This window comes from Halichondria panicea, chromosome 15, assembly GCF_963675165.1.
Source record: "Halichondria panicea chromosome 15, odHalPani1.1, whole genome shotgun sequence".
In the NCBI taxonomy this organism is placed as follows: domain Eukaryota; kingdom Metazoa; phylum Porifera; class Demospongiae; order Suberitida; family Halichondriidae; genus Halichondria; species Halichondria panicea.
In genome coordinates this window covers 3,369,815-3,383,355 of record NC_087391.1, presented here as the reverse complement: position 1 = coordinate 3,383,355, position 13,541 = coordinate 3,369,815, and the positions used below count along the sequence as shown (strand labels likewise).

The 13,541-nt window shown below is 40.5% G+C and overlaps 2 long non-coding RNA genes across 2 annotated transcripts; both read left to right on the top strand.

The window, feature by feature from the left end:
- The first annotated feature begins 884 nt into the window (after positions 1-884).
- LOC135349383 (uncharacterized) lies at positions 885-5,398 on the top strand. The gene is made up of 3 exons (XR_010398908.1): positions 885-4,098; positions 4,147-4,576; positions 5,155-5,398. It is a non-coding gene; the product is annotated as an uncharacterized LOC135349383 (long non-coding RNA).
- A 1,571-nt stretch (positions 5,399-6,969) lies between these two features.
- LOC135348352 (uncharacterized) lies at positions 6,970-9,949 on the top strand. Its single transcript, XR_010398734.1, has 4 exons — positions 6,970-8,253; positions 8,310-8,370; positions 8,430-8,547; positions 9,646-9,949. It is a non-coding gene; the product is annotated as an uncharacterized LOC135348352 (long non-coding RNA).
- Positions 9,950-13,541: the final 3,592 nt, after the last annotated feature.

Below are 13,541 nucleotides of genomic sequence, written 5' to 3'. Positions count from 1 at the left end.
CGCATAGATGAACATGACTACTCCTGCTTCTGGTTTTTCACAAGAAGAAGCTACCCTAATGGTGAGTATTTTCAAAGCTTTAATATTTATATGTGACTACTTGTGAATTGGACTACAATTTAAAACAGTTGCTAATAAAATTATTATTAATAGGAACTGTACTCACCATCTCTGAAATGGCCTCTCACACCGCCTGAAACTGACCAGTCACTTGTGTGTGATCCTAGCTTCGAGTCATTGCGTGATTCTACTCCCAAGTCTAACCAAGAGGTGGCACCACATATAATAGGTTCAGCTAGCTTGTAACGTAATAGTTTTAGTTGCGTTCTCGAACTGCATAGTACCTATACTTAATGTGAGTGGCAGGTGTGTGTGTGTGTGTGTACTCCTGACCGGTGATTAGCCTATGGTAGGCAGGGGTGTACGTGTACTCCTGACCGGCGATTAGCCTATGGCAGTCTGGTAGGCAGGGGTTTACGTGTACTCCTGACCGGCGATTAGCCTATGGCAGTCTGGTAGGCAGGGGTTTACGTGTACTCCTGACCGGCGATTAGCCTATGGCAGTCTGGTAGGCAGGGGTGTACGTGTACTCCTGACTGGCAATTAGCCTGTTGGGCAGTCTAGTAGGCAGGAGTGTGTGTGTATGTGCTCTTGACCGGCGATTAGCCTATGGCAGTCTGGTAGGCAAGGGTGTGTATTCCTATGGCGGCAGGGGTGTACGTGTACTCCTGACCGGCGATTAGCCTATGGCAGTCTGGTAGGCAGGGGTGTACGTGTACTCTTGACTGGCAATTAGCCTGTTGGGCAGTCTGGCAGGCAGTGTGCTTCTGGCGATATAACTTTGTAGTTACATATAGTGTACTGTTTTTACTCTCTCCATTCCAGGAAACTATTCAGTCTTCAACAGCAAAAAAGGCGAGACGAAAAAGATACCGAGAGAAAAAGAAGATTATCCATAGGCGTGGTACTGAAGCATGGGAAGAAATATGTGTGCAAAAAATGAAACCACGTTGGCAAGATACAACAAAGAAAATTGACTGTATGAGGAAGGAAGAACGAGAAGAAAGAGCAATACAGAAAAGAGAAAAGAGAAAAAACTTAAGAAATATACAACGAAATCTGGAAAAGGCGAGAGCAGAAACTGAATTTTCCAGCGATTTTTCTGCCACAAAAAAAATTCAACTTTCAACCATTTAAAATTTTACATTTCCTAATATGGAAACATGACTTTTCAAGCAGTTATTTCATATTGTTATTTCATATTGTTATGAAATGTGAGATATCCTGTGACTGAAATCTGCATTTCCTATGGAGGAAATCTCACTGGTTCTATACCACACCAATCCTCCACCAATAACGGATGGGAAATTTCATTTTTTAACCAGTTCGAATTGGCATTCGAACTGGGTCAAAGTATGGGAGATCTAAGAGAACTGTAAACCTACAAACCTACAACTTAATTTCAACTCCAATTCTGATCTTCTTGTACGGGTGTTACAGTTCATCACCTCATCACGGTGTTTTTGATTAGTTCTTTTTGGCCAAGACGCCCTATCAAAATTCCGGTGTGATGTAGTTGATGAAAAGTTTTGCAGACAACGAGTACAGAGTACAACCAAGATTTACTGAATGCCCTAAGAATCCACAAACTTTTCGCCCGGCTGGTATGTCACATGAAACTCCTAAATGAGCACAGTGGAATGTACTTTTAAGGAAACCCCTTTCCACAAATCTAGTGTATTGATTGTCAAAGATGGCTCTTTTGGACCGGGAATGACCCCAACAAGAATGGTGTTCTTTATCTTGAAACGATTTCTGGAAGATTGAGAACAGATATGTAAAGAACCCCAACAGAGTATGTCACATGTTCAAATGGCTGGAACCAAAAAGTAGTCCATAGCAATTCGGCTCAGACAGAAAAGGCTTCTCTTTATAATTAGTAAATTCTTTCCACAATTTACCATCATAAACGTCGTGCGTACTTCAGATCGTCTTTGATTCCTTGTTGACTCACACTCTTGCATAAAGTTTGAATTCAATATGAGCGTCGATAGATACTAAGAGAGTGTCTGCATTGTTTTCAATAGAGGTGTATCGCATTTTTCTGACATTGGAAAAGATTTGAACGAGCACTTTTTCACAGACTGTCTATCTACACATGTGTTGTTGGATTCTTCTTGCAACCATACAGACTTGACTATTACTATTGTTGAGATTGACTGCCAATAAACATTTTTATATTTCATATAGATCTAGTAAATTCACAATAAGGGAATAGTACCAGCAAACTATACAAAGACAGCAACTCAAAAACCAACAACTAAAAAGGTAATGGATGGACAGAATAATTCTAGAATGATCCAGAAACAAGGATGCATGATCAATGTGAGAATAAACAACCACCTGTGAATTACACAATAGCGTAAATGTATGGTATGACACATGATAAATAGTACATCAGGATAAAAACAGGATAGAACAGGATAAATCATAAACAATCACGCCAGTACACATGCCAACATGTGTAGAGTGAAAAACACTGTCTGCAAGCAACGTTTTTGTCAAAAGATTCGAAATCGGGTATAAATGTCACCATGTGTCTTTTGAACCTGTAAATTCTGACAGAGCCTATCTGTGACACGGAATTTTGTCTGAAACACTGCAACAAGAACAAGAACAACAATCCAGCTCATAAGACGATTTACTTGAGGGTCATCAACAATGAGATCGCCAACCTCTTGAGGTGGGATGACGGTATCGTTTACACAAAGGTCTTCATCCAGGTCGTCATCATTCTCAATCCAATGTTCTATTGGAAAAAACATAACAATTATTATAGTTCTAGTCCTAGTCAGTATAATTATACCTTTATCAGAATCCACAATTTCTGTGCATCGGTACGTGGGAAGTGGGTCATGGTGTCATAAAATAATAAAATAAATCATCAGACTTCTTCAATACTACTGAAATCACTACTGTGGTCATTATCCAACTTCTTAGCATCAGTGCAATAGTACAATCTTTCGTGTTCCTTGAATTTCTTGTGACTTAGTTCCTTTCCACAGTGAGGACAGACTGTATACCTGTGCAATGCAACTCTCTTTCTTTCGAGTGAAGCCATCGTAACAAAAGCTTGTGTATGGTCAGTGATATCTATATAATTATATATAGAGTCTATATATAATTATATCTGTAGCTAGCTAGCTCAGATCCAGATCATATGCAGTGCAGGGCATTAATTTGAAAAAAGAGGATCCACGCGCATGCGTAATACTTTCCATGCTAGCTATGTGCAAGGCAGCTATATCTCTGCACTCAAACTCTGCCGATTCCGAAGATCCTCTCCTTGAGGAATCAGATGTTATCCCACTTGTTGATGCTATACCATCTCAGAAGGATACAGGTGGCTTTGTGCATCGCAGAAGTTATTCAGTGAAACCAATGAAAATCTGCCATCCAATAAGAAGCGACCCCACGTAACAGAAGATTCTTGAAGAAATAATGAAAGCAAGCTTCTCAGGTAGATTGGATGCCGTCGTTGAGCGGAGAGAACTTGATACCCCAGTGACCAGTACAGATACAGGCAGCTCTGGTGAGAAATTGAAAAGGAAGGTTCCCACATGGGTTAGGGTGATTATAGTTGCTGTACAATGATGTTTTACATGCATGAGCTACGAGAAGTATACAAGGCTCTGTTGGATGATGAATCGAGAGAATTCTCTGGATTTGATACAAAGTAAGAAGTTCCTTCTGTTAGTTAGTTACTCATGATTATTATGATAGAAAACACTTCACTGACCCTGTGAATCAAAATATTTTGCGAAAACTGGTGTCAGAAATGAGGGCAATTAATTCACATGTGGCTGCTATAACAGTAAGAGGTGAGTTGAGAAGATTTGAGAAGATTTGGTCACATCATTTGTGTGTGTATGTGCGTGCGTGTACTATATCCTTGGGGCACACACTACATATACCTTACCACTGACATCATGCATGTAGATGCTGCAAGACGTTTTTATCAACTTAAAGGATAATGGAAAGTATGAAAAGTATGAGACTAAGCTCATACAACAACGTCGGCAAAATCGCATTAAAAGAGTGAGTGGTTTATTACCTGTGATTAATCTCATTATTTTCATAATCCAGAAACGTGATACTCGAATGGCTGCCTTTTTGAATACAATTTCAATTCCCATGGAGCAAAAAGAGAGGCGTACTGGTGAAGGAGTTTATGTCGAGTGAAGAGAGTGGAACTGAAAGTGTTGAGGGAGCTACTCTTTATGTGATGGTTGTAAAGCCTCTACCATGCTCAAGTTAGACGATAAGGCCAAGAGGAAAAAGTCAAAGCAGTTGATGAAGCAGACGCTACCCAGAGTGATTGGAGAAAATTCAACTAGACCGAACCACCCCTTTTTGCTTGATGATTTCTGGGGGTTTGGTCTATAGACAATTGAACAAAACATGCTGCTGGCATTGTGTCATTGTGAATAACGATTTGTCATTGTGATTCATGTGTTGATATCAAAGTGGATTATTCTGTCAAAATAAATGAATTGCTATAAACATGGAATTTAGGGTAAATTTTGTGCCTGAATCCTATACTGTAGCTTTAAGTTTCTGCATAGGAGCTTTAAAAACGTGCTCTTTCCTATGTTTCTGATGTGCATTATTTTTCAAGTTTCCTTTAAGTTTCCTTTGAGTATATACTTCTTCATGAATCCTGTTGGAGATTTGAAATGTTTTCAAGGAATATCAGGCAAAGGAAACTCAGTGATGTTGTCAATAAGAGCATTAATTGTACAAACAACATACGAATTGTATAATAAATTGTATAATAAATTGTATAATAAATTGTCCATAAATTATTGTTCAGTTACTCAGTTACAAAATAATTGAAAGTATCAACTGATGATGAAACAGTCGTAAGTGCATCTGCAATAAGAAATTATTACGTATAAAGAGAATAAGTAAATTAACCGCAATATGTTTTCATGGTCCTATATGTTTTCATGGTCCTATACACGAAATTGTTCGCTAAGGCGTGGCTTCCGGCACATATGCAGTCAACCATGCAATATTTATATATTTATTGTGCAAATTTGTACACTGCTTTGTAAATTTGTACACGTTTACATTCCTACATGCTCCCTCCAGGTCTACACAGGGAAACGAAGAGTTCTATCTTTGGAGATCTTGTTGCCATTCATTATGAAAACTACAGCCAGTAATTGCACTCGAATTGAACTCGATGGATGGAGGGATGGATGGAGGGATCGAAAATCCGAGATCCAAGGAAAACTGGTTGGATTTCAGCACTGTTGAGCGGTTGACTAAGTTACAGTCATGTAAAGATCAGTGACACATTTAAAGACTGCATGTAGTATGTGCATGTTAAAAACTAAACATTATTATGTTCTATATCTTCACGATCTACACATTATATTTTGTCTTTATTTGCATATCGTAAAGGGAAGGTAAACTTCATAAGGCACTCACAGCAACTACACAGCAACTAAGCATATAGTTTTCAGTTTTCAGCTTGAAAACTCCCCTAACAGGTTTCCATTCTTGTTAATTGGACACTTCCAAACTTGATTACTACTGTTGTGTGAACCACAGGCAGTACTCAAACCGTGAAATGCTTGAAAACTAGTACTCAAAACCTTGAAAACATGGTATTAACAAGCTTATGAACTGCTTGAAAACTAGGTAATTATTGACTTTGGCAGGAATAATTGCATAACAGCATGAACAATACAGTTAGTGATAATGATACATAAGAGTTTCTGAAATGAGTTTTGTCAAATTAAACCACCTCTGTTAAACATTCGCATCTGGATATACAGGTCTCATTTCTGTGAGCCCATTTTGGAGCATTAGCACTTGCGGATGGTTGTCCCGCCATGACTGCTCCACCATCCTTCATTACTTTGGCCTCGTACCTCTTATCGAGGTCTATCATGAGAGTGTTCAAAACTACATGGTAAAAAGTGGGATTTTAACTGTTCGCCTCGATCCCAGGCCGCTCTTCCTCGGACTGTTTGCGCATGCGCCACATAATCCCCAGAAACTGGAGACTCCGGATATCATTGTATAATGCTCAGTAAAACCATAACGCCATAACGTCACAACGAACGGAAGTGGAGAAGTGCGATTGTGAAGATAGCTACCCTTAGCCTGCTATGTTAACAAAGGACTCACAGCCTGCAACAGTGTGGATGGATGGCAATCGTCTGAACGGAGAGAAGGCTGACAATAGCCTATATGGACAGGCCACGCCCATCTGACACACTAACCTTTAACCTTGGAAGAAATAGCATGCTGCAACCAAACGTACAGCTCTGTCTCTAGCTAGCTAGCTAATAGCTCTGTGTATGTAGTGTTCTTTGTGTGTATATTGTGTGTATATGATATTTTTCGGGTAAAATGTCAGTTTAATGGGAAACATTACGGGGAAATTATCCAATAATTTTGCGCATGCGCAAACAGTCAGTAGCAGGCCTCCTTTTTGAGGCCTTATGAAGGAGGCTAAGCTGTTCAATGATCACAGCTGGATCATCACTGTCATCTGATTCCTCTGTGATGAGTAACCTTGCTTGAGTTCAGCCGGCTTAACAATTAATTTCCGGTTTTGATATTTCTAAGGGGGTGTGAAGGGTGTGTGTGTAATGATACTAAATTTAAATGAAATCACCGCGGGTGCTGATGCCTCGGTGAAGCTATACCACATGCTTAGCTTGCGTTGTACGGGAAATGATCGACCGTGATCGTTGCTAAGAGTAGCAGCTCTTTTATCACTCTTGCAGCTACCAATAGCTAGCGTTCTAGTGCAGAGCTAACTGCTAAGTAGTAGTAACACTACATGGACAAGTTTCGCTTCGCACTGAGCATTCCAAGTAAGCTAGAGAACGAAGCATTATTTTGCAAATCCAAGAAAACAATCCAAGAAAACATGGCTAGAAAACCACTTCATTTATCCTTGAGCAGCACTCTACACACACAGACAGACACACAAACACACTACCGTATACCTCGCTTGCGCATGCACACCGAGCCACCGACTTTGTTTAGCTTTGGCCTCAATAAGTTCTGCGCTGTTTTCTTTTTGATCGAGAGACCACTGTGGCCTGATCTGCCGCTGAACTGCATCTGTACAGTATATATACAACCAGGGAAATTTTCAAGCATGTGATTAAATAAATACTTACGTTTAACTTGATCCTTACAGAAGTTTTTAACCAGCTGACTCTTTACCAGCTGATTATGTTCTGACAAGGTAAAAAACGAAAGTATGGTTAATAATTATAGCACACCTCTCGTGTGGTAAAAAATCATCTTGAAGGCATCGTAAGCGGCTGTAGATGATGTACAGATGTACATAAACTGCTGTCTGGTGACCCTGGCTTTCTGCTTGTGACCATCGCTTCCAGATGAAAGGTAGACTTGTTCCTCCATGTGTTTTTGCTGTGCTAGAACTGTCTTTAGCATTCTAGCATTCCTTGTTGTTGTTGTAGGAGTGATATTATATCAGTCTGTGGCCGGGTCTGCCTATTTGGCGTCCAGTAGTTTCACTAACAGGGGAAAACCACTGGCAGGGGAAAACCACTAGCAGGAGGTGTGGGTGTCCAATTGGTCGTCTTCTTTCATTTGGACCATAAGCAGATAAGAGGCCTAACTCAGTCGAATCAGTTATCAAAACCATCTTCATTGTCAATGTCACTGTCGAGATGAAGAAGAAGACGTCAAAAAAACCCTGGCGTGGCATGTAATGTAATGTTGTGATTCTGAACGTGCAGCATTGGCTTGATATCTCCCTTGGTTGTTCTCTGACGTCTTCTTGGTGTAACACCACTGCATAACACCACTGCATATGCATCTACGTCTACTGCAGCACCACCAGCTCCTGATCCTCGACCTCCAGACATTTTGTGTGAAAAAGTTTGGCGCCTTTTATGACCTTTGTAGCTGCACCCTGCAAGACCAATTATCCATGCCAGGCCCCACCCTATTTCCAATTATAACAAGCCGTAAGTGCAATCAAGAACCTCTGCAATACTCTTAGCAATATTTTGATCAGGATACTAAACGTTGATGAGTTTTAGATGCTGCTGTGTTCTTCGCTGAAGAAAGTAAGCAGTAGCTTTTAGCTGATACACAGTTGTTGTTCATACATAGCTAGCTATAGTTTCTCTATGGACATGGACGATGATGACTCTGATTCTCCAGATCCTGTTGACCCAGTGTGACCCAAATGTAAGTGTACTTCACACTGAATAATGTAATTATTTTGACTGAATACATCCATGCAGGAAGCTGATGAACATGCTCATGCTCTGAGTGGTAATGAGGCATCGTATAAGTAATTCTTGGGTGGGTATGAGAGAATTTATTAATATTACCCTTTGTATAATATTACCCTTTGTACACAGGAAATGAATAGCGATGAATTGAAGATGAAGAGTTAGAGCATCAAGAACCTCGATTGAACGGCACAGCTCTCACAGCAAAAGCGCTAGTCATAAACGGGCAACGTGCACGCACATTCAGGTAATTAAACGGGTCCGTTAACGTATAATACGGAACCTCGTAATGGGACCACTTTAACGGGCACCTCCTGGCCGTTCTTCTCCCGTAGCGAACTTCACCGTTAAGTTGTAGCATCTAACGGTTTGTCGTCTTGAATTTTGCTAGATCTATATTTAGTTATTAACCCTTTCCCGGCTTTGGACGACATATGTCGTCCAGCTGACCGAGATTTTTCAAAAATTTGCTGTGCTGGCTGTGTTGGAGCTATGCGCACGCTGTAGGTACCAGCACATGCGCATTGAGCTGCTCTTTCACGTGGTATTTTCAACATCTTGCTTCGAGGTACACTTTGTGCAGTACGGTCGAAAGAAAAGTGACCGTTTGATGATGACTTCAAGATCTTCGTAGTACAACCTCAGTGGGGTTCTAGAGCTGCTAGACAGTGAGAATATCAATCCTCATGGCCTTGTAGAGTGAGAGGACAGTGACTGGGATCATAGCTAGGTAGGAAGCTACCTCAAGCTAAAAAATAAAGAGCCTGAGGAGCCTGAAGGAGCTGGACCAAGTTTCTGGATCTGGTAAGTCTAGAGTAGCATTTGTAAAACATACTGTATACTGATAGCTTCAGGATAGCTTCAGTATATGTTTGCTTAGGCTAGTTAGTACAGCAGTGGATATCATGAGCCACCATTGAACTTGTAAACGTGTGTGGGTGAAGAACGTTTCCCGGGAAAAGGGCGTCTGCTGATACGACCTCGCAGAGAAGTTTCGGCAGATCCTGATCGAACTATGTCACCGTGAGAACATTGAGAACACTTACTTAGTGTCTATAGCACTTTGTGCCTTCGTATAATATTGTTTGTGTACATAATTGTGAATGTTTGTAAACAATCGCTAATTAGTTGGGGGTGGTCAGTTGCTAGGTAACGATGATGATGTCATGGTACCCCTGGGGTCTGGGCTACCTGTAGGAAATAGTTACGAGTGATTTTAATGTATGGTTCATAAGATATGGATTTTTAAAGAAAAACATGTATTAATTCTGTATTATTTTGTTTTAATTAAAGCCGGGAAAGGGTTAAATACTGCTATAATGAACTTTTTAATTTAATCATGCAGTTCAAAGTGCAAGAACACTGAAGATCAAGAATGGATGTAAATAATGAAACACAAGCTACAAGACAAAGACTAATAAAAATAAGACTATCACAAGTTATAAGTTCATTACTCTGTCTTCCAAGATTGTTTGTGGTGTATACTGTTGTTACTGCCTCATGAGATCTTAATAAAGTATCTTTACAAAGCTGGAGTGCGACTGTCCATTTCTTCAGAGTCAAGGTATCGAAGAATAATGTCTTACGCATAATTAGTGTGGTTGCTCTTGTAAGACTGTCGGAGTCAAGGTATCTACAAATCGGAAGAACACAGGCATAATTAGTGTGGTTGCTCTGTCCATTTCTTCAGAGTCAACTTTTTAGAGGAAAGCAATTTTTAGAGGAAAGCAAAGGCAATTATGATTGTTGGGTTTATGAGTGGAGTGGTTTATGAGTATACTGTTTTACACTGTTTTACTTGATATCAACATAATGTGTTACGTTTCCCAGCTTGGCTTGTGTGTGATATGCATTGTGTAGGATCGCCATTGCATTTGCATTAGTAGGTTAGCAGGGTAGGGAGAAACACACAGTGTGTGGAGTAACTTTTAACTTGTGCCAACCAGAAATCGTCTGTACATTGTGAAGCCTAGGCGTAACAATTAATTTTTAAGCAGCACTGATAATGTAAATTGGTAGCATGGTATAAAGTACAGCATGGTATAAAGTACTACTATTTTACACATGCCGACTTGGACTATCTTTGGCTGTGCCTTGAGTATCTTGGCCATGGCCAGGAGGCCCAGATACTTGAGGTTCTGATCACTTTCCTCAATGAACAGTCGCAGCTTGGACAGCGCACACACACATGTGCGCACCAATACACATGAATGTATGTGCACACGTGCGCACCAATACACATGAATGTATGTGCACGCACACACGTGCGCACCAATACACATGAATGTATGTGCACGCACAACACACACAAGCGCGTGTGTACACATACAGATGCACATGCACACGCACGTGTGCACAGTTACATTCCTGGCCTGCCTCTCACCATCTCACCAGCCCAAACTTTCCGATCTCCGATTGAAGACAAAATTCCAGCATTCTTCACAGCTGATAATAAACTAAGCAATGACCCCTTACATGCACCGATGCTGAGCGTGCATACTCCAAGGTAGGTTAAGGACTGGGACCAGCAATTATGTGTAAAAAATTGGTTTAGCTACTTATTTACTTATCTCTAATTCCGGAGGTCTAAACCTTCCTTTCAGCTCTAAATTTTTAGTGTAGTAGGTAGTTCAAAGGTTTGTGCAGACTATTCAATCGGAATCGGGAGGAAGCATGGTACTAGTAAGTTATTAGCTTTTACAAAATTAACAGCTAGAAAACTAGGTTTTTTGCAAAATCTCACCTTTGGCTGAATGAACAGCTCCCTCCTCCCTCCCGATTGCTTTAAACTACCTATTTAAACTACCTACTAGAGTAAAGGATGGAAATTCAAGCTACATGAAACAAGAGCTATGCAGAAACTAAAGAGAAACATACCTGCTTCACAGCTTTCTTTTTCTTTTCTTCATAATGAGGTAATGAGCATGCAAAATAAACGTGCGATAATTGTATTTTTTCGGAGAGCAATTTCGAGTTGAATTAGCTAAATTTTTCTGTCATGTCCATGTCATGTCCACTTTACATCTTTAGCTGAGCAGAAACACAAAACTGCTAGGTCAGCTACAAGTCAATTATCGAGGGCTAGCCGCACCTTGCTGCTGACCTAGCACTTTTTGTGCGAAAACTTCTCAGCAAGTTTTGTGCAGCAGTGCAGCTGTTTCTGCTCAGCTAAAGGTACATGAAAAAGCTGATGGCAAACTCTAATTGATTCCGAAAATGCAATTATCGCACGTTTATTTTAGCATGCTCATTACCTCATTGTGAAGAAAGCTGTGAAGCTGATACCAAGGTAGTTAGTATAAATCGTCCGGATTTTCATGTAGCTTGAATTTCCATGCTTTACTCTACACTAATAATTTAGAGCTGAAAGGTTTAGTACACACAAAATACTACACACAAAACATTAAAAATCGTGGGCATGGCTGCAATAATTGCTGGCCTGAGTAGGCACACTGGAACCAGACCAAGTAAGCCTAGTATATCAGCCATGTACCAGCAAGCTAAAAATATCATCGCTATAATCATACACACAAAAAACTTACCTCTGAAGTAATCGTCCTTCGCTGATTGACTGTTCAGATAGAAACTTATTATACAGTTATTTCTTTTCAGGCCATGGTGACTTAACAACAAGTACTCACCAGGTTGTCCGCACCAATATATTCGAGTCAGTGCACTCGCACATGCACATTGCTAAGAGAAATGGCATAGATATATTATGTTCTCAAGCTTTTTTGAAGCAATGTTGCGATGCAATGTATCGCAACATGTTTGATGGCAACGAATCTTGCTTTCACCTCCTCAAATCGATCTTAAAACATTTTCAACCATTGGGACGATAATCCCTACCTCGCTTCTGGAGTTTTACCATTGCAAATAGCATTCATTCTTGGAATGTATGCCGATCCCAGAATGTATGCCGATCCCATCCTAACTGAATCGTTCGTGGATAGCTCATGAAGCTGACAGCGAACAACTGAAAGAGTATCCATGCATTCAGTGCAAAGCTCAAGCAAATAAATGCTGATTCAAATTGCTAATTTTGAAGCCAGCTGTTGCTATCTGTTGCTATCCATAATGGATTCCAACAATTCATGTCCCTTTTTGGCAGCAAGTCAGTGTTGCTGGAATTTTGTCCATCTACAGGGCAGGGCGCTCAGTGTTTCCTCTGAATATGCTGGAAAACGAGGAGGGAAAAACAGCGAGTGAAGAACGTATACTTGGTTATTTGCCTTTCTCGTGAAGACCTTCGACTGTTCCTCAGATTTTGTACAGGCAGTACCGGGCTAGAATTGCTTGGAAGGGTTAGCCCGAAGACCTACTTGCGAGCCTTCACTAGAGTTATCCGTGGAATTTGTTTCGGAAATTAACTTGCCAACATGATTCGTCAACATGAACACTGTGTTTTGTGCTGCGTCCATCTTGAAAGGACTTCAATTAAACTCATTCATTGTTAAAAATTGATAAATCATTGACAATAACTGTTGTTCCAATAAAAGCATTTTTAATGTCGCATGCTTGGTACAGAGGAGGAATGTACAGAGGAGGAATGCACATGTACACGTACATATTACATTCTCATTCAACTTTGAATAAGTCTTTCATATTAATTTTGTGTATCTGTTCAGTAGACAACTCTACCCTTGATCTCGGTACTTCAACACGACTCCAATATAGTCATCCTCATCACCTCCATACCTGTTGTCTACATCATCAGACCAGAATACCGGACAGCCAAATACAAATATGGTGACATGTACGAATGCTTCCAGGCTTCAGTGAACTACCTTTCCGTATTCGTGGAAGATAAACAAAGTGAAGAGCATGCACATGTACGGGCTTTCCAAGAAATAAGCTTTGTGACGCTTTATGCATGTCATTCCAAAGACGTTCAAAGACGTTCAATCCTTCGATTGTGGCCACTGCTTCGTTACAAGCCACGATGCAATCCTCATGTTTTCACCTCGAATTCGTGAAGGAAGCCCATACTACCTTCAAGGAACAACTTGTACACAGTGTCACCTTCCTTTGTTGTTGCTACTGCATTCCAGGAACCCGTCACCAGCCTCTACCTTATGCACATCGTTATAATACAGTGACACAGGACATGCACTAAGTGCAAACCCTCAGCTAGTGACATGCTTATAAATGACTGCAACTCGGGAGCAAAACTCGGGAGCAATAAAACTAAACCAGACTGACTGGAGGCACATTTGAGAACAGAAGACCAGCAAAGAAGAC